Here is a 27,511-nt window from a genome sequence, read left to right as displayed (position 1 = left end):
TGGATGAGGAAGGATCTCACAAATGGTGATGCAAGAGCGACACTGGATTACTGGATTATGACGCGCACAGTATTTGTCGGAGCGGGAAATTCTTTCTCAAATCAAGGGTGTGCAATAACAAGCCATTACTTTTACCGAAGTGACTTTTAGGATGAATTTGGACTTTGCAGAAACGCTGAAAGATTTCACTCAATCTATCTTCTATTTGTAATTTCCAAAAACCATGGATGTCATTTTTAAAATCTGACTTGAACATGTTTACTAATATTTAGACAAAGGTACTTTATATTGATAATAAACCTATTCTATAGAAGTGGGGATTTTTTAAACACATTTTCCAAGTATCCTAGACTTATGAACAAGTAATATATGGCATAAGTTTAATTTTAAAAACATATAAATAGTAAATACAAACAAAATAAATAGTACAAAAGGTTACATTTATCTTGCCTGTTAGAGAACTCAGCACCCCTAAACCTCTGACCCTAGAACCTCCTCTGTAATAAAATATTGATCATTTATTACTTCCAACTACTGTTCTAAATAGTCCAATACATTTTAAAAGTATCAACAGTATTTTCTAGTGAGGTAACTTGTATTTGTGAAATGAACTCAACAGAAATTTACCTGAAAACGCTTCTCCGTCATCAGATAATAATGCAGAGTATTTATCTTGGAAAAGCGGCATATGGCCCATTTGCCAAGGTTGCATTTCCAACCATAAACAATAGCAGGTTTATGACTCCTGTTTAGTAAGTGTGACAACAGCCGCCAAGATAGTCAGAGAACCTCGCAAGCTGCATTTTTATGTTATTGTATTCAGAGTAAAAGCTGTGAAATACTCCCTCAAAACTGCGTTTGTCGGAAATGTAATTCTGATCTTGCATTTCCTCAATTAGTGACCTCCACTTTGGCGTGTCCCAATTAGATGATGCATCATCCACTTCAACAAATAATGCCACTTGCAAGCCACAATTCCACAAGGCAATACTGTTTATTTCTGGACACTAAATCCTGATTTGCATAGCATTTCTCATTTTTTAGAGAAACAAAGCCATGACATCTGGGGTTATATTGTAAAATAAACAATGGAAAAAAATACTTTGTAAAGGAGGCAAATTAAAGTGCCCTTTAGTGATGAGTAAAATAGCAATATTTACTCAAAATCAATATTGCGATAGCTTCTTCTTCAGTCTCCCTTTGTTCATTAAGAAATTGCCCCCTTGTGGCTGGTAAAAAAAAATAATAAAATAACTGCAGCCACACTATAAGGAGGAGGGATGTGTGTGAAAAATGTAGCGGCTTATAGTCCGAAATTTACAGGGTTACTAAAAACTCAACAAAACGTATCAAGTAAATAGAAATGGAAAAATGTGTCTTTTTGCATCTTGCCCATTAAAAAAAAGAAAAAGAGGTTTGGGGGCATGGACAGTGAACACGACCCCCTCGATTGTCATTACTCCACATGGACCAACTCGGTTGGAATACGACAGCACTTCACCCGTCTGGTGTGCCACGCTGGATCCTTCCAACATGCATTGAAAGCCTTCTGCCATCTGCTTGAATCCATCTGGCTGTGAAGGACAATCCAAACACAGTATGATTAACCTGTGAACCTTTCCCACACATAATCGGGCCCCATACCGTGCAACATTTCTTGAAATTGATGAGGTCAAAATTACACGGTTACCCCAAGTGACAAATGAGCGTAAACGGTTTAATTCACTTTAATACTCAGAAGTGACCCACGTACTGTAAAGTCTATATGAGAAACTATTTGTACAGTATGATGTTGAGTTTTGTATTTCATGCCGTGTGTATGTTTTCGCAAAAGTAAATTTCAGTGGAGTTGTTTATATTGTATGGCTGGAGGCGGATAGACCTACAAACAGAAAGCGAGCAGCAGGAACTGAATATCTCTCTTATTTTTAATGAGTACAGGAGGATAAACAAAGCGAAGTTGAATTCCTCCGAGGTCGGCAGAACCAAATAAAAGTTGGTTCGAGAAAGACAGGAACAATGGAAATAAAATTACAACGGAACTAACTTCCACTCAATACTCTTGGGAAAACAACAGGGCAAGCGGGGGGTTGAAACGCGGTGCGGTTTGCTGGAGAGACCATTGGCTAAGATTAAAAAAAAAAAACAGAACAAACTTTTGACGGTTGGAAGAACAAGGAAGGAAGCTTTGTGTTGGGAAAAAAATAGGTCACACATGACTAATGTGATACAGGTAGGAGGGCATAAGTATCAACCAATCAATCAATCAAATTTGATTTCTATAGCCCTGAATACCCAAAAGTCTCAAAGGGCTTCACAGATGAAAAGAGGTCACGTCGAGACTCCTTTCGAAAAAAGAAGTCATACAGAGACATCTTTTCGGTGTAAGGTACACAACCGCATCCCCTGTCAAAGCTCCCAGAAGGGGGAGGAAAAACTCAAAAACACCAATTTGGGGAAAATCAGAAACCTTCAGAAGGGACCACAGGTGGGAGGAGCCCCCTTTCAGGCCCACAGGTTGAAGTGGATGCTGCATGTACCAAATACAGACAAATAGATACACATTTCAGACAAATATTAATTTATATAGGCTACTACACTTGGGTCCAATTTGAAGATTTTGCAATTTCCTATCAATGTCAGCAAAGGACCGATCACCAGATACCTCCAAAAGATTCTTCTGAAAGAGGGTGGTAACAGGCAAGACTGAAGACTTTCTGATGCAGTGGGGAGAACCAAAGGGTAGGTCGGTAAGACTGATAAGCTAAAGTGAAAGCGGTTGTAAAGACCTGACGAATTCTGGAGTTGATTGGTTAAGGAAACAAAGGGAATGCAAGAGGCAAGACTGAGGAGTTGTTGGGAGCGCCTAAGACCAGGCGGAACTGGAAAGCGAATGCAACACAGGTAGGAGGACAGAGAAAAAGTCAGTAATCAACTAACTGAGGAAACGAAACGAACAGCCAAGAAAGACGGTTACCGGGAGTTGTTGACGATATTGTTGGAAAGTACAAGGACAGGCGGTGTATTAAAGAAAGGTCGGGAAAGCTAATGTTATACGAGTGGAATGACGCAAGGAAATGGTAGGAGTGTTGATTGGCAGAGCAAAGAACAAGATCGGGGCAGACTTAGATTGATAAATTGATGAAATCCAGACGGGAGAGCAAACACAAGGTCAAGCCTCAGAGATTTGATTGGGCAAACCTATGGTAGTCGAGAAGTAATGCGCTTGCGACTCTCAAACTAAAGAGCCGCAAGGTCTCCGCAATGACAGAAGAGAAGAGCTGACGGGAATTTTGTGTCCAACTAAAGTCCCTATCCCACTGCGGGGCAAACCTTGGTGCGTGTCAAAATGTCTTTGCATCAATAGCAGTGTGGGCCAAGGTTTGGGGCATGTTTATGACCTTGAATGAATCCTGACGAGATAAAAAAGAGCCTCTGCTTTCACACACATATCATGTTTGACCCTCAGTGGGATAGGGTCTTCACCATATTACAGATTTTATGGTTTAGTTTTTAGACATTTCGGATCAATAACATTAATTTCTGATAGTAGTAGAATTGTAGAATTTTAGGGAAAGACCTCTGTTCTCATTTACCTAATCTTCTTGGACTTTAATATGGCTCTAAATTAATATGGTTCACTGCAACAGAGTGCTGACAGAGACCAACAGAGATGGGAAAATTAGGTCCAGAAAACAAAAACCCCATCAGATGTTTGGCTTAAGACACAGTTGCTTCTACTCAATCTGCAGTCAAATAAAGCTAATTAATCTATCAGTTGAGTAGAAGCATCTGTGGCTAAAGCCAAACTGTGGCAGGATTTTTACTTTCTGGACCTAATTTTTACATCTCAGGAGATAAATGCAGTCTATATGGAGGTGTTCAGTCTGCGATGCATCCTGTTGATATCTGATATGAAAATAAGGTTTCAATCCATCCTCCAAAAATCTGTTCATGTGTTTTGGGTTTGTTCGGACTACAAAAGAAACAATCAATATAGTCTACTTTGGAACAGTATTGGTTCTAGATCATCTTAAACTGGAATCATTGATAATGAGATATGAGTACTAAGTCCACAGTCATCATCTTCATTATGGCTATATTCTGATTGTTATTCCTCAACGTCATCTGAGACACTGGCCCTCCACCCCATAGGCTGACCCATCATTGTTTCAGATCAGTCCTACAATGGTCAGGTCATCAACTAAATGGACCAGGGTCATGTCAAAAGTGGGAGTACAAGAGTGTAATGAAAATGCATCCTGAGGTATTAGCGTTTTGAGAGTAGAGGTCTTGTTTCCCATCCTGGCATTCTGGAGTCTGTTGTAGGGAAAGTCCAGTATCCAGGTGGACAGTGAGCTGCGGATTCCCAGGTGTGAAATGCAGAAACGGAATTCAAAACTAACCTTCTCGCATACAGTGGGTATTAGCAGTAAGATGGTGTGTGAGTTTATAGAAGAAACATCTTAGAAGTTTGAGGCCATATAGCTTTGTGGTAATTGCTTTGCATTTTTTTCTCTCGTTTTGCTCTGCAGGTATTAAGAGCAGAAATGAACACAGGTCTGTGAGAATCGCGCGGAAAGCAAGTGAAGCAGAGATAATCCTCAAAATGGAGAAATGCACTCGCCCAGTGCGTACGCATCACAAGGATTTGACTCATAACCAAACAATCTGGCCTATCTTCAAAAGGGTTCTGCATTCTCTATTGGCGTTTCTAAAGTAAGTTATTTGTTTTTCTTTTTTGAGGGGGTTGTGTTCAGGGATTTTATTTTAGGGGCTTTCCGTCTTTCCTGGATAAGTTCGGGTCAATGCCCGTACCGTGTCTGCGTTCCCCCGATTGTCCCCTGCCTGCCTCGTCCGCCGTGCCCTCCTGTGTCATCCAGTTATCTTCCTCCCCTTGCGTCATTCCCAGCTGCTGCTCTTTTCATAAGTAGTCAGTGTATAATTAGTCTCCTGGCTCTTTATCAACTACAATGGCACAAAGGCTAGCGCTGGAAGCCCATGGTAGACAATCGTCACTCAGGTCAATGGGATTTGAATAGGAAGAGCACAAATCAATTCTCGACTTTGTCTCGTGCCAAGGTCTTGTCATTTCGTTGGTAATTTTCATGCTATTCAAGCAGGAAAATGGAGCGCGTACCAGTCGCGCGTTTTTCCACGCTTCGTTATCTCAATCATCAAACTCTAACTGGGACATGTAGTCTCTTGATTAATTTGCTGTTTTCCATATTTGACTCATTCATCCGCCGCGAGTCTCTTCCAATGACAGGCTCCTTTTCTTCCAAGGACATCGCCCGACTTCCCCTTCTGTTCCTGTCTTGTTTACAAGAGAGCACCTGTCATGGAGAATATAGTGAAGCTTGGTTTACGGCACTTTAATTTATGAGCAACCCAGAAAGTTTTTTCTTGGTGGGGCCGACGTAATTAACCAAATGGAGCGCGACATGTGATGGCAATTCTCCGATGTGTGGGGTTCACCTGCTTATAATCCGCGATGGACCGTACTTTCCTCACGGTAAATGTGACAAGCGCACGCTTAAGAATCTCGAAATCTCTCGGTTGTTTACATCCTTGAAGAAAAGAAGTTTGCGTGGTTATAGAGGCTGTAAACAAAATGTTCTTAATTCATCTTCCCATGGTGGTCAATTTAACTGAAAAGTGCTGACGGCAACTGCAAGTTCAGACGATGTTGATGTCCTGAGGCTATACGCCGCTTTTTATACTTTTTACATTCGCCATGAGACATTCAAGTCAGCCTACGAAGATGAAGAAGTCACGATGTCTTTTGCCGAAAAGTTTGGAAAGTCAACGTACAAGGTGTTGACCCCATTCTAAATGGCCATATCTCGGAAACTACTTGATGGATCTTAATGAAACTAAAAACACTTTATGTTGAAGGTCATAAGATTTATCGGTGAAATTTACAAAGAAAAGTACAATTATTTGTTGGTTCGATGACAGATTTTCATAAATGTTCAATACGAGCGCCGCCTGTGACTCTGCACACGTTGATGGCCGTCCTGGCAATTTAGGTATGCGTAAGCAGCCCTTTTCTTGACATTTTTGGTGCCGAGTCCGAATTTGTTTTGTAGCTGGTGCCTTCTTTGCAAAATTTGAGAATTTGTGCGCCGTCTTCGGCGACCGAGTCCGAGCATTTTCTTTTGAAGGAACGGCATTTTTTAACCTGAAAAGATAGAACTGCCAAACGTTACACACAAAAACTTGAAACGTTTCTACACATGCTGTGAAAATTTTAAGTCATTCCAACGAAAATTGTCAAAATGATTAGCCTACGAAATGGGGTCAAACATTTTGGAACACCGTGTATATGAACTTCATCACCAATAACTCTTGCCCATTTTTAGGGATATAAATTTGTGAGGACAGCAGGACAACAGCAGACTTTTCCCCAGATTTCTCTGCAAATCTCCTTTAATCAGATGTTTCTCTTTCTTTATTCGACTTCCGGTAACCCCCAGGTGCCGACAATCAGGAATTTGAAAACGACGCAATCTCATTGCAAAGATATGTTGAGATGAGGTTGTGCAACCAGTGGCATACGCTTAACGAAGCAGTCCAATCTCAAGCCTCTAGTCAAAATAAAAGCAGATTTGAAAAGAAAACTACTATGTCCGTAACGGCATTAGAAAATGTTAAGTGGATTTTCGGACACCAGCAGGAACCCTGTTAAATTTCACATTCCGCCTGAAGTGCCTTCACGTCGCCACTGACATAAAGCATCAAACTCAACAAAAACTCTCTACATAGAATTTGAGAAAGGCCGTTACTGTATTCACGAATGACAAAGCGGCTTCAACAACACCCCGAGGTGCACAATGCTGCTCACGCAACAATGACTCTAGCAGAAAAGTCAACTTTGGAACAATACCCTTCAGGGGGAAAAAAAAGCCTTTATGCTGACTGTGGATTTGAGATATGAAGGCCATCTTACAAAGACCACGTGAGTTGTCAAACCCTTGACACTTTGTTACGTTGTTTCTACTTGCGCACATTCAGGTTCCTCATTGGACCTGAAAGTCACCGACACCAAAGCGATATTCATCATTTCTTTCTTTTTACGATTTGTTTGGAATTTTACACCATTTATAGTTTCAAAAGCTTTCAGCTGTTTTCGTTCCAGTACTGTGAGCCAGCACATGCATCTCACCGGCCCCACAAATACCTGCACGCCTTATATGAAAGTTGAAATGATGCCAAAAAGCGTCCTAGCTTAATCAGCTAATGCATGTCACGATTACATTTAAGATACGACATTAATCCCAAAGGGGAAATTAGGACTATGCATTTAACATACAGTATATAAAGGAAGTAGAAATGTGCAGCAGCTGCAGCTGGAGGGCAATTCATCAGTGAATGATGAGGCTGGCATACGCTACTGCCTTCCCTGCGCTTAAACTGGATGAACTGTGGACTCCCGTTTCCAACGGTCAGATACCCCCAACAACTCTTCACGTTCTAAATTTTTACAGCACAGTTCTTTGAATCCTGGCGTTTTCCACGCCTGCTTTTTGGTGTTTGGATATCCTGCAGAAAATTGGGGTCAAATATGGAGTATTCAGATGAAAAGCGTTTTCTGAAAAGGCAACGCCGAGAATACCAGGCGATTTCGAGCATTTTCACTCATTTTTCAAGGTCGACTGAATATTGAATTGTAGGAATATGTAGACTTTGGTGATACCATACGAAAGATTGGATTCCATTGTTTACCTCGAAATGGAACGCAAGGTTCTACCATATATAATTCTTTGGAAATCGCTGTTTGAAAATCGGTCATTTGAGTGATACCAAGCTATTTTGGACAAAAGGACATAAGCTTTTTTGTTAAAATGTGTTGTCTGCACAACAGTGACTTTGACACAAAACGTTTTTTTAGTAGCATCTGACCCGTCTCAACAGTTTTTCCCTTTTTTTCTTTTTAAACATGAACAAAACCAGTGTACATGTGTTTTTGATGGTAAAATATCCCTTTGCATATGTTTATAACTACATTATGTTTGATTGGCATGATAATAGGAGGAGCGCTGGCCACGAGTGTCATCTATCCATTCATTTAAAAAAAAAACATAATGGATAAAAATTCTTGTCATTAGCACACAAACTAAGTATTTTACATGATGCAAAGTCTCGTCCATGGCACTGAACGAGTTAACAGAGCAGACCGATCTTGTATATGTTTTTGATGATCAACCTGTTTTGACATAAATTTTAACTGCCTAACAGCACAGTACTTTTATTTCTAGAAACATGAAATTTTAGACAAATTTCTCGCCAGAGATTTATGTCTAAGAGATGAATTTTATTAGCTGAAAAGGCACAAAAGTAACAGTAGGAATGGGAATCGTATCAGACATTTCAGACAAATCTGATAAATTTAAGACTATGAGATGAATTTGCCATCTGAAACGGAAAATTTGAGTCAGCACGGTTGGTTTAAACAGTGATCACTAGGAACTCTGTCAGGCCGTCAGCATTTTCGACAAATCTCTCCCCCTATATTTTTGCTCGATGAGATGAATTTTTCATCTGATACGGCACATTTGAGTCAGCATGTTTTGTGAAAAAGCCATCGCTTGGAACAGCAACTATGTCAAGCTGTCAACATTTTGTACAAATCTCTCATATATTTTCGCTCTACGAGATGAATTTGCCAGCTGAAACGGCACAGTTGAGTCAGCATGGGTTGTTAAAAAGAGATCAGTAAGAACGGCAACTGTAACAGGATTGTAGCAGCATTTCAAACAAATATCACCCTATAGATTTAGGACTATGAGAAATTTGCCAGCTGAAACAGCATGTTTGAGTCAGCAGGGTGAAGGTGATCAGTATTAACGGAAACTGCATAAAACTGGGCAGTCGTTTACATTTATTTTGCCAGCCTATATGGAGCACTCAAGCACTGCTGATTAGCAGCTAATTTATGCTAGACACCATCTATAATGGATCCTGAGCCACCGGTAAACACAGAAAACCAGTGCAGTATGTCACTGTCAATGTAATTAAGTCTTTTTTTGTTTGTTTGTTTGTTTAGCTCCCTGAAATGGACATGAGTTTGGAACAACCTGTTGTTTGTACTGATTCGGAAGCAACAATTGCTGTAGAAAGACTTCAAAATAAAAGCGAGAAAAGGCATTCATTATCGTTTCATTGAGTTTCCGGTGTTTTAGACCAGCGGTTCTCAAATGGGGGTCCTAGTGCCCTTGGGAGTCGTTGAAGGAACTCCAGGGGGTACTCGGATTTTGAATTAAACAAACAAACATGCAAAAAGCCTCTAAAAATCATTAATTAATTAATTAATTGTGACAGGAAGATATAAGTTCATAAAACAGATTATATTTTCAGTAGGTTGTTCAACTTCATTATTTTTAAAACTGGGTTTAGCTTGTCACTTTTTTTTGACATGTTCAATAATAAGCAATAAAAAAATGTTGAGCTTTTTTTTTTTTCACTGAAGTACTTGAACTACTCCAGGATTCATTCAGCCGCAGATTTTACCCTCTGTCATGGCAGTGGAAGAACATTTGTTTTATCTACTACTGTATGTCACTGACTTTAGAAAAAAAAAATGGGGGGGGGGGGCAAGTGGCTCTAAGAATGTAAATGTCAGTAGGGATATAAAAGAGCCAGCGAACAAAAATGATTGACCTCAAGAGACATCACAATGGCATTGAACATGCGGCAGCATTCATCTGCCGCTCATAAATGACTAATCAGCGATGAATGCTAATCTGATTTGTTATACGAGCACATTGGCGTCTACCTTGTGCTAGCGTTCCCACGCCATACATGGAACATTTGGTTGCAAAGATTTATGTTGGTCCTGCTCGGCAGTTGTGTAGGAGGTGAAATGAGTGTTTTCAAACCAAAACATTATTCATGCACAAATCAGTGGTGGTTTTGCACCATTACATTTTTGATGCGCCAAAGGAAACTTGATTAATGATTCTGTGCTCTGATGAAAGGTGCTCAAGAGATTCATTCACTCACTCAGTGTCATGTGACACATCATTTGATCACAAGCGCCAGCGCAACGGCACGCGGCTCGGCGACGTCGTCGTCGTCACCGCGGCTTTGTTGTGACACTTTAGAGACTGGCGTCTCTGCAGGGGTGTCATAACAACTTTTTTATGACTTTTTTTTTTTTTTTTTTTTGATATGCCATGCATGCACTCAACTCACATTTTGCATCTTTGTACTTTCAGTACAAAGCTTGATTATAGAAAGGGATGTCAAGTCGCTGAATAACATCACGCAGAGCCACTCTCCACATTTTATTTTTTGCCACAGATGCGACTTTGTTGCATTGATCAATCTGGAAAATTCAAAAACAAAACACAAACAAAAAAATGCACTTTGCTTTTCAGTAAGAAAACTAGCAATCTCTATGATTGTATTCCACATAAACAGACATTTTTATGGAGATTCCCTGATGCCAAAGGAAAAATAATTTTCTTGGATAAATTGTTGCTTTAATTTTGTAATATGTACCCTCAATTTCATTTTATATACCGTATTTTCCACACTATAAGGCGCACCTAAAAGCCTTATTTTTAAAAAAAAAAAAAGCTGAAGGTGCGCCTTATAATCAGGTGCGCCTTATATATGGATCAATATTGAGATTGGGATTGGTAGATGGGGAATAAGTAAACTTTACCTGTTTCTTTTGTGTGTTTACAGTTGAACAAAGATGCTCATATTGACATTGAGTTATTGTGCTATTGAGAGTTTAGAGTTATCATTTGAGTTATTATTGTTATTACTTTGAGTATTACAGTGATTGAAAAAGTTTGAAAATATGTCATTAATTAAGGGTGCGCCTTATATATGGAAAAAGTTTTAAAATATGTCATTAATTTGGGGGGTGCGCCTTATAATCCAGTGCGCCTTATAGTGCGGAAATACAGTAGTTCAGGCTAAATTTGCGAACATGCACTTTCAAGTCAGTAATCTGCTCTCCTGATTTGGTCATCTGTACTCAATTTGCTAATCTGTACTCTCAAATCACAAATAGTAGCTATCAGGAATTTGGGGAAATTGTAACAGCAATGTCACTGCCTTCAATTAGCTAATCTGTTCCCTCAATTTGATAATCGGTACCCAAAATGTAGGAATATGTACCCTCAATTCACTCCAGTAAATCACGGTAATATTAGTATTTACTCGTAACGGATCAAAGTGGCATAACATGACAAGATGGCCCAATTTTTCTCATCTGGCCTGTAGACCGCTTCTCCAAATGAAAATACTAACTTAAACCAGCACCACCTCGAGAAAAGGATGTACTTCAAAAGTCTAACCCAAAGACAAGCTTGCCCTATTTTAGCGTGATGAATATATTGACAGTAACTATGCCCAAGTCAAGTGGAAGTGACTCACCCCCCAAATTCATTTTTGATTGCACGTGAAGAGACTGAGCTGAGCTGTTACCTCCCGTTGATGTAAAAATGATCTTCTATTCATTGCCCCATCTGCCTCCCCACTAATATATTCATAATGTTCCTTTCTTTTGTTCTACGATCTTACAATGAATATTACCTATGAAATACATGGAACAAACATAATGCGCTCGATAAGAAAATGCTTTTTTTTTTTTAAAAAAAAGTGGAGAGTATTTCTCTTATAGATCTTTTCATTGTATTATTCAAGGTCTGCTATATTTTCTACTGTAACGCCTGGTTGCTTGGCCCATCACTCTTTTTCCTGCCTGCACATGCGTGCTTTGCAAAAAATATACAGCACGGAGTAAATTGAATTTCCCCTTGAAGGATCATAAAGAGGATAATAAATAAATAAAGCTCGTTATTTGGGGAAATCTGTGCCAGGTGAAATTACAGTAGGTACGTACTTTGGAAATGTTTATAGTGTGATTTTTTTTGTTTGTTTGTTTAGTAGGGGTGTCAAAATAATAGATTGTGATCTGTTAATTACATAATCGTCGTTAAAGAGATTTTTTCTTATCATGTAAATCTAATTTTTTTTATCTCTAACAATGTTTTCAGTGTGCTTGTTAGACCCAGTTTTATGTGTTCTTATGCATGAGTTTTTGGGGGTTGGAAAACAAAAGTCAATCACACTCTGAAGTGGACACTGATTGGCTGTCATTGTTTTTGAAATATACAGGCTCCTGTTGTGGCTGAGAAGGAAGATTTGAAAATAGAAAAGCATGTGAGGGCTGTCGATGGTAAGTTTAACTTAAAAAAAATTGACAAAAACAGTGATATGCTTTCTTTGTAAGAAGGAGCTTGCTTACCATATAGAAGCAGCTCACCTTTAACCTACTACATAAATGCAAAGCACCCACAGGAGCAAATTTACAATGCGCAGGATGGTCCTTTTTCTTTTTTTTTTTTCTGATTATTTGGCCATTGACAAAAGAAAACCGCCTGTCCACCTGAAGTCCAAAACCAAAAGTTGCAGCCGGCACTTGGAACTCAAATACAGCATAATGTAAGTGCGATATAAAAATATATTACTGAAGCCACTTTTTGTTGTTGTATGTTATTCTTTTTATCAACCACAATCACACAAAATATCTACATTTTAAAACTGATGGAAGGTTGTTCTAAAAATGTAGGCGATTAAAATGAGACGAATTAAATCAATGAAATGCGGATGTTAATGAATCTCCTTTTTTTTTTAATCTCTTGACAGCACACATTTTTAGTCCGTTGGATACATTTACGTAGCAAAACAAAGCTAAACGGCAGCGTGCTGTCCTGCTCGGAGACAGGCGGGCTGCCAGCAAACGGCAATCTGGGAATTAGTTGTCAAGCAGCCCTGATCAGTCAGAATTCAAATTTGTGGATTTGCAAAGCGCTAATTGAATCCCAATTCCCGTCTGTGTCTGATGTGAAAGATGTGCTTTTAAATGAGCTAAAGCACAAAAGATCTCAAAGCGGTTGAAATCATTTTTGAATTCGCTTGCTGGTTTTCATATTCTGTTTCCATGGAGCCAGACACACACAAGTCCAAGAGGACTGACAGCATGGCTGAAACTGTGGAATGATCGGACTAGTGTCAAAAACATCATTTTTTTTATAACAAACGTCACTTAATACGCAGGTCATACGTTTTAATAAGGTAATAAGCGACTGCATGAAAAATGAACATCAATCCGCAAGGATCGGACCATCAAGTACCCTCCAAATATTATTGATTTCTCCACAATTGATGTCTTTAGCGTCCCCTGAGGTTTTTCTGTGTTGGGCTTGGCCATTCGGGAGAAACATGCTGGCTTCCGCTTAGCACGATTGTTGGTTCGCTAATTCGATGGAGGGAAATGACAATCGTTAGGAAAAGGGCAAGGCTATTTCAAGAAAAAAAAGTTCGAAAGTAATTTTAAGAAATGGGGGTTGGCAAGTATAGATATCAAGCCGATACCGGGCCTCGTTTGTATTCGTATTGTACCGCTGATATTAGTTTGGGCTGCTCTTTTGGAGCAGTTTTCCGATCACAAGAAAAATGGGATCATTTCCAATTTAAAGAGTCACAAAATGCTGAATTATCGCAAAAAAGAAAAAGGCATACCAAAGCAACATGGCGAAAAAATGCAAAGTCCGTCTTGACATATGGTTCAATTTGCAGCACCACCTAGTGGCCGAATGTCTGATGCTTATTTGTTATTGATTAATTTGTTGATCAACGTGTGATCACAAGTTTTATTGAAATAAACAAAACCAAAAGAAAGGAACAACTCATATTAATTAGGTACAATTTTATGTTCAAAAGATTATTTATTATATTATCCAAGAACATTACAAGCAATCTTTTTTAGGCGTTAAAATTTTCACCTGTTAGGGAAGTCATGCCAGAAACTGCTCATTAAGAAGAAGAACAGGAAGCTATTAACCTCATAGTAGCGAACAAGCTAGTATGTTTACTCATAGAATATTGCGGAAGCACAATCAGTAAGTGACGTTATTATATGCAGAATGTACATATGTATGTGTGAACTAAATGGTTGTTTGTGTTTGTTGACCTTAAATCCGCAGTGTGTTAATGCTAATCGTGATTGCTAACAGGTTAGCATAGGCAAATTGTGTTGGTGTATATACATTATATATACTGTACCTGTATAGAAAATTTTAAATGAGTACTCAACTCAAACTTAATCTTATTAAATTATTTATAAAAAAAATAGGGAGGGCTGATTACGCACTTATTCAATTAAATAATCGATAGGATAATCGATTTATAAAACGATTTAATAGAGGCAGCCCAAATATGTTTTCAAGACATGGAATTTTCTTCCAAAAATATAGAGAGCTACTCCCCCGTCTGATTGATGCTGTAGCTGTTATTGTTGTTAGTCGTTCTGCTTTACTTGATTAAAGTTAAAGACTATAAAAAGCTGGCCCCACTCATGACATTTTAGCAGCAATTTGAAAACTCATTGCAAACAGAGAATGCGTAGATCACGGCAAGCTCAGACAGCAAAAGCTTAATTAATGACTGCACACCTTTGCAGTGCCGCTTTTTGTACCACTATATCAGTGTTGTGTAGTATAAATATAAATGTTTTTAATTAACCTGGCCTCTGGGGAGGCAAGCGCAACCAATGTCAGAGCCAGCGCCATGCCTGGCTAAATTGCGAGTGTTGGAGTCAGAAAGGGCATCTGCTCGTAAAACCTTTATGGAAATGAGCCTTCGGGGGAAAACAAGTCGACAAAAGGGAACGTTTCCAGAAAGTTCCACTAAAAACACCGAAGAGGCACGAGGTAACAAAAAAGAGGATTTTTTTTTATTTTTCTGGTTGCTTTTTGGAGGGTGGGGGGGGATTTTTTAATAATCCAAGTCTCTGAATTATTATATAAGGGGAAGTTACTCTATAAATGCACTTTGAAATTCAAATGTTTTTTTAACTAACTTTTTTTCAATTAACACCATTTGAATCGACACTCAACACAAACAGATTGAATGCAAGCATCTACTTATTTCCGTTCCCAAAATAAATCTTTCTTCTCGTTTTAACACACTTTGCCCGTTCTTTCTTTCATCACTATTTATGAATCCGGGTTCTATATTTATTACACAGCATGCTTGACACAAACTGCCCTGTTTAGTTTCACTTCAATGAGTCTCCGTCTACGTTCTATTGGGAATTGCAACAGAAGCGCACTGCCAATAATGATGACCTGTTGAATATACCGTAGCTATAAAAATATCAAATATATTCTGGAGTTTGGAAAGAAAGCAAAATGGAAAAAGAAGAAAAAGCACAAACCCGCAGGGAATATTTCAGTGTATCCAGATGGTCACTCTGTGCCTCCTTCACAGTGAGCGCAGCAAAAAGATTGATGGCAAATGTACCACAACACCTCCAACTTAAGATATTGAGCCAACACGTTTTTTTAATCACTGTTTCCCACATCCTAATTAGGATGTATTCATTATCATAATATAACAGACATTATGTAATCTGGCTCGGGTTTTCTTATTCATTGTTTCACAAACACCGCTTTATTAACAGAGATTTTACATTTTATTCAACGGTTCTTTATGTTAGCTAGCAAGCAGGACTGATTGTTCATAAAAAATGCATGTACTTCAACACTTGAACGTTTTCTCAACAAGATTGCCGACACGAACATCTGTAGATTGCATTTTCCTTACATTAACCATACGTAATTTCCCTTTCCTTCACGGCCCGCAAAGTCAACTTGTTTTCAAAGAAACAAGACGAATGTTCTCTTTTGTTTGTAGTTTTCGACGGGAAGACTTACTGAAGCGACTCAAGGCCAAACAGTAACGCCAGAGTGGTTTGTCCTCCCTTCAAGTAAAAGTGCATACAAGGGAGGGAAAAATAAGCTTGCTGTAGGCTGTTAATAAAAGTTAGTGAGAGAAAATCAATAAAGAGACACTCCAGTCCTGCAGGCGGCGTTAATTTGCATTGAAAGGTACTTGCCAGCTAACAACCAGTGAAGACAATGCTGCAATGACTTTTGCAGTTTTTATTTATTTTTTTTTGTATATGCTGTATATTGGTACTGAAACAAAGTAAAACAATCTCTTTCAAAAGTAGTTAGACTCGGCGACTGGCTCAGTGTGGGTTCCCAGCGCCTTGAGCAAACTTTTTGTCAAACCAGTGAACTCTTAGCGCGCCACCACTCCGCCTTTTTTACCCTGTAGGGCCATCATATCTCAAACTTGTGTTCGGCGATGTAGCGATTTAAAATGAGTAGAAACCGTGGGGAAGAGGAATTAGGCACTAACAGGGAGGGTTATAATCCATCACTCCACTCGGATAAATAACGCACGTTTCTTTGATTTATTTATTTATTTATTTATTTTTTCTCAATAGGATCGGAAGAGGAAAACGAGCAGGAAAGAAGGAAGCGCGCTACGAAGCGGGAGCATTAAGTAGTCACATCAGAAGAACTCACAATGAAGTACAACACACACTATAATAGCTAGTTAGCTAATTATTAGATAAGAACAATGCAAACAATAAAAGCTAGCTAGCCAAATAGATGAGTACAACCTATACTGCGCAACTTTTAACGTTCAAAGAGCCATTTTGACCCGGTTTCCACGAATAAGACAACACTGGGAGCCTATAGAGGTTTAGGTAGGATTAAAAGAAGCAAGCAAACCGAACGTACGTCTGAATCCATCCGTGTTTATCGAGTGTTAAGAATTCATCACGCGCTCCAGTTTGTATTGTTTACTTAACTGAAGGCCGCGCTGTATTTTTTGTTTCCATTCTCTGTTCGTCATTTAGCTTTTAGAGGTGTTTGCAAGCATTTTTTTTACTTTCCCAAACCACGAGGAGCCGCAAAATAAAGGTGAAAGAGCCACATGTGGCTCCAGAGCCGCAGGTTGCTGACCCCTGCTCTACAATAATAGCTAGCTATATAGCTAGCTAACAATATTAAATAAGTGCAACAAATCAATCGGATAATCACTAGCTATACTCTACGATATACTCTACAATAATAGCTAGCTATATAGCTAGCTAACAATATTAAATAAGTGCAACAAATCTATCGGATAATCGCTAGCTAGCCAAATAGATGAGTACAACTTATAATGTACAATAATAGCTAGCTATATAGCTAGGTAACAATATTAAATAAGTGCAACAAATCTATCAGATAATCACTAGCTAGCTGGATAACTAGCTAAAATTACTGCGGCACGAGAAAATGTCACGGAAATGAGGACCCATCAAGAAATCATGTTGGAAGCGGTGTCAGCTTTTTTTTTTTAACGCTATTTACAATTAAATTCACAATTTTGAAGCCTGAAATACAGAATAAAGCGGAATATTATGCTACAAATTGTTCCTGGAGCTATGGAGTTCAAAAATTCATAAAAATGAAATGAGATTTCGATGGATGGATGGATGCATGGATGGACGACTAGTCGACTGCATTGAACTAATCTCTCGTGTTGCTGCATCTCGTCTTCCAACCGTCTGCTGGTGCGGCTGGATCGTCACACTCTGTGAAGCAGCAATATGTTTAGCCAAAAAGGTGAGAGTCTCGGGCATGTACGCTCAGGTCCAAATGTAGGAAATCCAATCGCCGCCAATCTTAAAACATTCATACGATCGGGACCGTGAGACCCGCCGCAAGTAATGAGGACAGCGGTGCAAAGCGAAGCTCGAGTGAAACATTAAAAAGCTCTAATGTTTCGGCATGTGTAGCAGATTCGTCGTTACTAGCGTCCCGAGCAGGCGTGATGTCTTTTTTTCAGTCGATACGAAAAAGCAAAATGTGTTTTGAAGGCATCAATTGAGCATGAAAACAAAATATGTGAAAATGGCGAATTAAGTGTATTATCCTTTCATTACATTATTTGAGTGATTGAAGGCAGAGAAGCATACTGCACATGTACTGTGTTTTTATTTGTTTTTTTTTTTTTTGCTAAAGAGTCACTTATTCAATTGAGCATGTCATCCCGAGCCGCCACATAAGCGCTTATCTCCTTATTAGCGCGGGCGACTGGAGGGCTGATAAGGCGCCGATCTTCGTCTTCACACCTCCTCCTCTTCCTCCTCCTCCTCGGTTGCACGGCCACGCGTCTCAGCGCGGCCAGAACGCGCGCTCACGTGGGCGCGTCCGCCAGCCCCTCGGTCGCCACAGCGGATGGGTGTCGGCGTGCGATGATGCTGTGAGCTGAATGGACAACACACACATGCAAGGAATGCAATCATCTCCTCTTGATGCCCGCCTCAAGCTGAGTAAGTTTTTTTATTTTTCCTAACTCACTATAATAAGTGTTTTAAGCAGCGTTTATGTCTCAGAGGGAAAATTAGGAAGCGGTGAACAATGTAATTTGATTAATAAGAGCTACACACTTCACGCATGCAGTTCCGTGTGTGCGTGTGAGAATTATTTATTTCCTCTGTGTGTGTTGTCTTTCTTGCTTTCTTTCAATGTGTTGCCATTGCAGCCTGAAGGCGTTTTGGATTACATAAAGAAAAAGTAATTTTCCCATTTATGATGAAGCACGATTGTCACTTTCGCCCACATGTTTTCCAAAGCAGCCACAAAAGAGAAAAGGAGATTAGTTCTTCTTGCCGCTTTTGATCAAAGCTGTGCTGCTCGCGTGCTTGCCTTGGATGTCCATCAATGAAACAGCTCCTATGTCCAGTTGGAGAGCTCCATTCCACAATGTGATGACTGACTGGATATTGGTGAGTGGGCTATTATGAGAAGAAGGTGTGGGAGGGGGAGGTGGGGTGTTGCAGTTTATCTACGCAGGATTCCTCCTCTAGATAATGTGATGATGGCACTTGGGAATCAGAGTTGAGTGATTTGGAAGGAACCTTGAAGAGGGACAATGGTGCTGTCATGTACGCGCAAGGGTTTGCGTGCGATGTCTTGCTGGAAGCCAGCTTATTCATTTGTCTCCTTTTTTGTGTCCATTTTGTCTCAGCAAGACAGGAAAGTGAATTGCATTCCTATTGGAAAAAAACAATGTCCTCTCATGAGGACACTAGGACTTAATAGGGTAGCTCCAATCAGCCAACATACATAGACTAAAAACAGATGTCCACTACGGTGGACGCAAGTGAATAGTCTCGGGAAAATATTCTGCGAGGAAGCGATCATATGAAGACATAGCATGTTGGACAGTTAAAAACTGCATTTGCTTAAGGCACAGGTGTGAAACTCAAGGCCCGGGGGCCAGATCCGGCCCGCGACATCATTTTATGTGGCCCGCAAAATGCTGATTTGACTTCATGTTCCTGGATAAAATATCAACCTTGCAAGTTGTGTTCAACTTTTAAATGTTTTGCTGGATTAAAAGCTTGAACATTTATTTGACTTAAAAGTTATTCTGGCCCTCTGACAGAAACTATAAGTACAATGTGGCCCACGATAAAAATGACTTTGACACCCCTGGCTTAAGGTTTGCCTCTCAGGTCTGTGAGCCCAAGTTCTGGATTTGAATCTCAACTTCCGGCTTTCTTGGAAAAAAAATTTGCATGTGGTTCTTTGGGTTTTTGCAAGCCTGTTTGTTTGTGTTCACATTTGTCTCTATTGCATTTCCTGCGATTTTTAAACCAAGCTCTTTAGCGCTACTCGAGATAGGCCAACAGATAGAAAATTTCTCAAATGACTTGTGTGTAACACTTTAACACAGTAGGTGGCGCCGACGACCACTTAGTTTTTTTTTGTCTTCGCGTCAACTCCTACAAAAAAACACCAACTTGCTTCACTTGCACTTGTTGTTACTCTGGGGGAAAAAGCGGTGAGCTTGACTCACTTTTTCAAGTTATGTATTTTGTCCTGTATTTCATAAAAAAAACTACACATGTATGAATAGAACTCATGCCACTGAACATTGAGAGCTTTAAAAAAAAAAAAATCATGAAAAATGTTCGTTATCCCGCCCTCAAAAGCAGCTACCACATTGGTCCAAAAAAACCCGAGCGTAGTCTTCCTAAAATGAATGCATAAGGGCTAACCGCTGTTTTTCCCGAAGTGAAACAGCGGCGACAGTAATTAGTTTGATTTAGCACCATCCATCCATCTATTTTATATAGCGCTTGCCCTTATTAGGGCCACGCTGGAACCTATCCCAGCTGCCTTTGGGCGAGAAGCGTGACCGGACTGTTTGCCAGTCAATCACAGGGAACATATAGCGACAGACGAGCGTACGCTCATGTTAGCACTGCGACTTGAGTGTGAGCTGAATCCGAGTCGCTTCAACGCAACCAGCGACACTTGATTTAGCGCCAGAAATGTCAATCTGTCTTTTCCGAATTCCTCGCTTCATTTTTGGACTCAGCCTCCCAAGTCGCAACCCTTGCTCTATCACAAGTAAATCAATGTTGAGTATTTTGCTTTTCGGGAGCCAATGTCAAGCTCTTTTATCGTCAAAGTACTTGGCAAGCACAATCCCTCAAACCTTGTACTGGGTACTTGTACTGTTACCTTTTCTGCCAGTAATTTCACTTCATTTTTTATTCATGTTTGTATTATTTTCTTCTTGTTCCTTGTGTTCTGGCAAGCAGCTAATTTCCCTTCGGGGTTCATTAGAGTCCATGGACTGAAAGATGACTGTTAATGTCAACTTGTTATGAGGGGACGGCGTTAGTGTTCATTTTGAAGAAGACTTTGGGGACAATTAAAAGCTTCTATCCTAAAGATCAACTCCCCGTTCGCTGATTTACCAACACAAACACTGCATGGATCTTAAAAGATCTTTTCAAAATGGTATTATAAATAAGGATAATAAAACACTATTAGGATTGCTGCAGTCCATATAAAAATGACAGCCTTGGAGTCACAAAAGCTTTCTACAAATTATCATGAAGGCAGCACAGAAGAGATTACATGGCCAGAGAGAAACATAAATATCGATGCGATATATTTTTCCTCCTGAAATACAGCCTATTTATTTGTGTCCACTGTAATGGACATGTGGTTTTGGTTTATATGGTTTGACTCACTCGAGCTACACTACTAAGTCCTCAGGTGCTCAGTGGAGGACATCCCGGCTTTTCCGGTGATGTCTCATGTTTTTGGGGGGGAAGCGATGAGTTTTGCTGTCTTGCTGAGACACAATGAACACAATGGCGTACGCGAATGGACAGGCCGGGCCTCAAGAAGATATTGGAGATGCGGTGAAGAGATATCAAATTGAATTCATCTAATTCATCTCATTTTAATTTGAGCTAAAAATCCTAGAAAAAAAGCCCTTAGTATTTTATTCATTTATATACATTTGACGGCAAATGAGAAAAATTCATATACAACAACCAAAAAATGGCTTCAGTCATTTACGTTCTTCAATAGATGCAGTTGCAGGCTGTAACCACTTACCTTCTGCTGAGAGTAGTCCAAAATCCAGGCTGCAACCTTTAGATTCGTCGGTCGTGAGGAATTGTGCAGTTTTCTTTTCGTCAGTGGCCCAAAAATGAGAAACTAACATTAAAATAAAACCCCGCCCATCCTTTCCGACGCAGAACTTGCTACATTAGCATCATTAGCTGCGGGTGCTTTGCATTGATGTGGTGGACTAAAATTACATTGTTTTTATGCGACCCAAACTGTTTCATACAAAGAATATATTTTTAAAAGTTAAATTCACCATTTGTTGACTGACAACTCATTTGTTTTTCCATTTGCACGTCTTCCTTCTGCCGCCTAACCCACAAATTTAGCCTATCAGGTTATGCCAAACAAAATGACAGCCAATCAGTGTCCACTTATAGGTGTGATTGACGGGTTTTTCGCAAGATGCCCGATAGATAAAAACTGATCCAAACAGCATTGAGAAAGCATCAATTTCGAGATGAAAATTGAGATAAATGCGATTAAAAAAAAAACAAAAAAAAAACAACGCACGCTACGACTACGGTTCATTGATCGCAATTAATCTGTTACTATGACACCCCCCAATTTTTGAAATGATATTGTTAACACTCAGTCGATTTTGCTCAAGAGGCTATCATGCAACGCCGCTCTGTTGCGATGGAGTGACAGCGATCGGAGGAGCCGGGGGAGCCACGTATCGCTGCTTTGATTTCATTTCATTTAAGAGCATCTGCGGTAGCAGATTCAATATCTGTTTAAATTACAGTTTCGCGATGAACACTTGAGCACAGGGCATCGCCTCGCAGCTCAATGCCCCTGCAGATTAAATAGCATCATGTTGAAATTCTGAGGTGCTTTAGAGCTATATGCATAGCAGTATATCTTTTCAGCAGCACCAGAAGATCATTATCATAATCTGTTTTATTTTGGGGTCGTCTTCGGAAAATTCTGTTAATAATGACAATACGTATCCATTTGAAAGTTAACAAAATAAAGGCGTACAACTATTTGCACTATAACACAATTGAGCCACATGTTGCTTCATGTTCCAAATAATTTGCTTTTCATTTGAAAAGAAAAACATACCACTCCTGTCATAGCATTTAATTACATTTACTTATACCTGTGAGAAACGTGTTAAAATCTCACTTGGGGTACTCAGAACCGCTTAAGAACCGCTGTACTAGAAAACTATTAAGCAGACAATACCAATATCATTTTTGAGTGCATTTTAAAAACTATGTTTGCACTCAGCTTGGTTCACCACTAGGAGAAACAAAAAGTTTCTGTGTTTGCTTCATGGTTTTCACATGCTACAAAAAAAAGCTAGCGTCAGCTAAGACTCTGCTCCTGGCACATCAGTCAGAGTACATGACTCGGAAGCAAGGCTGTAAAAGTCTTATTAGAGGTGTTGCGAGCCTGACCAAGTGATGCCATCATTCTCTTGTTGCAGTCAAGTGTAACCATGAAACGCTGACTGGCATGCTGCACGTGTTAGCGCAATGCAATACAGTATTGCAGTGAAGGAACTGGTTCTAATTAGTAACCAGTTTCCGTACTCAACCTTTGGAGCCAAGCGGCCGTAATAACGCCTAGAAAAACGTGTACAACATTTTCAATTGTTTCTGTGTGACATATTGTCCGTACATCCAGCAGAAGAACATTTATGGATTTCTTGATTGATTCCAGACTTTAGAAAGTCCCGAGCACATTTCGAATTTTTTTTCGTTCGGCGTTCCTTTTCCACGTCAGAAGCATTATTTTATGGATCTTGCATGGTAAATATCTTCACTGACATTGTGTGATAATCAAAACCAAAATTTCACCTGGATACCTCTGCCTCCGGAAGTTGCTTCAAATAGACCCAACATTTCAGCACTGAATAATAAACAGGCACTCTTTTATATTTGCATGTACGGGTGCGGTCCTGATTTTAGCGGCCGAGCTTTGACTCAAACGTTAAGTGTTTGAAAAATGCATTTCGTTGTACAACACTTGTCCATTACTCATCACATGAGGATTTTCAGTGACCTTAACGACTCACTGTAGCTACTTTCAAAGCTGTTAACTTTGTGTAGGAGGCTTGTAGAAGCAGCCCGTAAAATTTACAGTGTTTGTGTGTGTGTGTGTGTGTGTGTGTGTGCGTGTGTGTGTGTGTGTGGTGACTTAACTACTCGCAGCATGCACTACCTTAGCTTTTAAACTTCTAATTGATAGACTGCTGACCTGTTAAACAAAAGCACAGCGGGTCTCATTCATCAATAGTCAACTTAAATAGTGCATGTAAATTTTCTGGCTCAATACCAATTATCAGTAGTCATGTACGCTCATAACTAATTATTATAGTTTTTTTGTTTTTGTTTTGTTTTTGTTTCTTTTCCAACCATGTCCTATGTGTTTGAGTGGAATGCAATTTAATAAGCTTATAATATGCTTATTAAACCACTTTTCAGCATTGCATACTATTGTTTTTTTTGTGTGTGTGTATTTTTTATGTTTTTTTTAAAAGGTTCATTAACTTATTCAGTGCCAACTGGTTTCAAGCACTGAAGTAATACCCAATATTTGAAAAAAAAAACCTGTGTTACCTGTGATTGAATGTCTCTTTGGGATTGAATTGGTTATGGAATTTTTAATGTTTTTAAAAACACATTTTCCACTCTATAAATGCTCAACGCCTTAATGTGTACAAAGAGCTCTGACATCGTCACAGAAACAGCCACAATAAGCATTTTTAAACACAATAATCCAAACTTGGCTCAGAATGCTGCATTCGAGGAAGTCTGAAAGTTGGACAATTTGGATTTTCCCAGTTCTGACCAACAACAAAAACGGGTGATAGTGGTAAATACTTTTTGTGAAGTTTGGACCCCTTTTTTTCCAACTTTGCCAATCAAACTTTCCACTTTTCATAGTTAGAGGTCAGAAAAGTCCAAGTTCCCACCGTTCTCAAATGCAGCATAGGCTAAAGCATAAACTTATAAGATGCATTGAGAAATGGAGAGGACTCAAAACAGCACTTGGTGGACAAGAAACCCACCACTGACTTCACTTTAACTGATCAAGTTTAACTGAATCGTTTAATTTTGATAAATACTGTAGTTCCCTTCAGATCAATTTTAAAATGCCGATTTTTGTCAAAACGTTCAATACCGGCGATGGCAATCTGCTTGGTTAGTAATTATACCATCCCTAATGCAAATCACGCGAATACTTTGGAAGGAGATTCATTCCCAGATGTATACGTCCTGCCTGTCGGCTAATCCAACTAAGCCGATGGGCTTCCATATAATTGGAAGGCATTATCGGCATCACCCCTAGCGTCCGACGTGGACAGAACCTGCAAGGCAGCAGGAGTTGGCCAAAGAGTAATGAGCAGCTCATTCTGGGCTGTACTATGCTAAGAGGCTGCTAGCTTTGCCTTAAGACACAACAGGTGGTCGGTTTTACACTAGGCTAAAAAAAAAAAAAAAAACATTTGTGCTTTACTTTTGTGCACCATGGTGACAGCAGTCTGCGTACTGTACAAAGCAAACAGTCGGGTTTCAGCACAATTCTTGCTGTTAGCAGGAAATACCGAGAAAACCAAGAAAATTTTGAAGGGAATATTTAATGTCCCCACTAGGAAACCACCTGCTTTTTTGTTTCTGTGTACATATTGTGGCGTGAATGTAAAATACGTGATTAGAAATATCGATACCATAAAACTCATATTTAAGAGGAAATTAAATGAACAATGTGTCAAATGTCATTTATGCGTGTATCCGTTTACGGTTTCAGTTTATAGAACGACTATGAAATAGAACTTAAAAAAAAAATGTGAATCCATTGCTGTGTTCAAACATAGTATTGAAAATATAGTATTAAAATGTCTAAATTGAATACATACATTCCAGAAAATCCAGCGTTTAACCTGTTTTAAGTGGGGAAAAAAATACCACGATCGAGGTCCTTCAAGACTGTCTGCTCATTTGTGTTTATTTTATGGAAGATCAGATTTCTGAGCATCACTGACATATACTAATTGATCACCATGACGGTTTCAACACTTCGGCCAACAAACACTTGTGGCAAATGGTAACATGTAGTAAAAGCATCAGGTCAGCCGTGCAATGTAAATCCATACAGAGCTGGCATTTGTGAGAACATTCCATAAAGGTCCTGCAGTTGACAGGAGACCAATCCTGGCTTCAGTCTGCCCATAGCCACAAATCATCATGCCCTGACCTTCAACAGGATAAGCATGAGAAAATGGATGGCCAGCTTTATCTGAAACTGTAAGAAAAAATTTCAACCAGCTCTCCATTTTGCTCTCGCATCCCGTGCCCTTCAACCAGTTTGGCTGCTTTCAGAAACTTTGACATAATCCTGGGCAATCATCGCAAAGTGTTGAAATGTCCTTGGTGCAAGGAAAGAATGGCATGTTTGAAAAGGTTTCAGCGCTCCGGGATCTACAAGTGATGAAAAGAATATGGACTTAATATTCACAAGCGCTGACTAGCTTTTCCTGCCTTTTCGAAAGAAAATAAATGTTTGCACCCCCCCACACACACACACTTTGGCAAGAGAATCAGGAAGTGGGGAGTTTTTTTTTTTTTCCCCTTGATGCAACCCTGCATAAATCAGTGGAATATTTCTCGGAGATGAAGTGGAAGTGTCCTTGAGCAGAATGCAGAACCCCAACCAATTATGGTTGGCACCTTAAATGGCAGCCTCAGCCAGCAGTTCAACACCATTAGGTGTGTGTGTGTGTGTGTGTGTGTGTGTGTGTGTGTGTGTGTGTGTGTGTGTGTGTGCGTACATGCAGATATGTGAAAATGGTTGAATGTAATATCGAGAAACAGTCCAGTGATGTAAATCTAGTTGGAGTGTCAAAATAACAGATTCATTACAATGGATTTGTGATATTTACAGTGTTACTTTGTGTAATTGTGTTCATCTCATTTTTATTCTCTCTGTATGATGTGTTTTTATGCATCGGGCTTCTTGAGTTGTTGAAAGTTCAGTTCTGACATCACTCAAGAAGCATGTGGAAATTTAGGACACCGATGGTTGAAGCTTTGCAGGTGGATCACTTTCCCATTCCTGCTTGATGTGTGATTTCAATTGTTCAACAGTCCAGGGTCTTTTCTTTTTTTTTTTCCAGATTTTGCGCTTCATAATACGCCGCACATTCTCAATGGGAGATAGGTCTGGACTGCAGGCACTCATCAGACCACAGCACACTTTTCTACTTTGCTTCAAGTTTCAAATGAGTTCAGGCACCGGTGTTTGTGTATGCTGTTGATGTTATAGCTTTTGCTTTGCATGGTAGTCGTAACTTCCACTTGTGGATGTAGCAACGAACTGTTTTAACCGGCAAGGGTTTTCTGAAGTGATCCTGAGCCCACGCAGTAATATCCTTTACACAGTGATGTCTGTGTTTAATGTAGCGCCTTCTGAGGGATTGAAGGTCACGGGCATTCAATGTTGCTTTTCAACCTCGGCGCTTACACTTCGAATGTTCTACATATTCTCTAAATATTTCGATAATATTACAGATTGCAGATGACGGTGTTCCTAAATTCCTCGCAGTTAAATGGTGATAAACGGCGTTCTTGAATGATTGGACTATTTTTTCACGCAGTTGCTCGCAGTGATGATCCTCGCCCCATCTTTGCTTGTGGGAGATGCTTTGTACCCTATCATGGCAATTATCTGTTTTTAATTAACCGGTGGAGTTTTCCAAAGATGTGTTCTCTGAGCATTCATCCACTTTACTTATCTGCTGTCGCCACTGTTCCAACTTTGTTGTAACGTGTTGCAGGAATCAAATTCAAAACGAGGGAATATATGCAAAAAAAAAACACTTTTAAACATGAAATATCTTGCATTTGTAGTCCATTCAGTTGAATATGTTGATCATTTGCAAATCATTGGTTTTATTGCCATTTTATACAACATCCCAACTTCAATGGAATTGGGGTTGTAAGATGGAGTTTGCTTACCACAGAAGCAGCTTAAGTTTAGCCTACCGCATAAATGCAAAGCACCCACAGCTAACGACAGCAGCAAATTTGCTAATGAAGCAAATCATAGCAAAATCCTTTGCCAAAGTAAACTCGAGAACACTCGAGAATAGGCTAGCTCTCAGGAAGAAATGAGAAAGATGTATATTATATTAGGGTATTAGGGTAATCTAATGCTCCAACTGTCCATAGTTGTGAAGGCCAGTGCTACTT

At 39.5% G+C, this 27,511-nt stretch overlaps 1 protein-coding gene across 1 annotated transcript in view; it reads left to right on the top strand.

Moving 5' to 3' along the window:
- htr1fa (5-hydroxytryptamine (serotonin) receptor 1Fa) overlaps positions 1 to 27,511 on the top strand; it is a 71,921-nt gene that overhangs the window by 29,159 nt on the left and 15,251 nt on the right. Inside the window, exons 2-3 of the mRNA XM_088414930.1 lie at positions 12,139 to 12,199; positions 17,955 to 18,202. The gene's annotated coding sequence lies outside the window, so the exon portion shown is untranslated. The remainder of the gene's footprint in view (positions 1 to 12,138; positions 12,200 to 17,954; positions 18,203 to 27,511) is intronic.

Source organism: Hippichthys cyanospilos, chromosome 5 (genome assembly GCF_059441005.1).
Source record: "Hippichthys cyanospilos isolate Australia breed blue-spotted pipefish chromosome 5, RoL_Hcya_1.0, whole genome shotgun sequence".
Classification (NCBI taxonomy): Eukaryota; Metazoa; Chordata; class Actinopteri; order Syngnathiformes; family Syngnathidae; genus Hippichthys; species Hippichthys cyanospilos.
This window is presented reverse-complemented; position numbering and strand designations above follow the sequence as displayed.